The following is a 267-nucleotide window of genomic DNA, read 5'->3' on the forward strand; positions in this document are numbered from 1 at the left end:
TGCTGCTGCTGCTGCCCTAGGGACTGCTGCTGCTGCAGCGCGCGCAGCTGCTGCTGCTGCTGCCGCTGCTGCTCCTTGTGCCCAATATTTCGCACTAAATATTTATTGAAATGCCAAAAAATTTATTCTTTTTGGAATATTTGTTTTAATTTTTGGGCTGTCTGTCTGTACACCCGAGCGCAGCCCGCTTCCCTCGTCGCGGCTCTTCCTAGCGCAGCCAGCCCCGAGCAGCAGCAGCATCAGCAGCAGCAGCAGCAGCAGCGGCAG

This window comes from Eimeria tenella, genomic scaffold, assembly GCF_000499545.2.
Source record: "Eimeria tenella Houghton genomic scaffold, Eth_scaff2186, whole genome shotgun sequence".
Lineage (NCBI taxonomy): Eukaryota > Apicomplexa > Conoidasida > Eucoccidiorida > Eimeriidae > Eimeria > Eimeria tenella.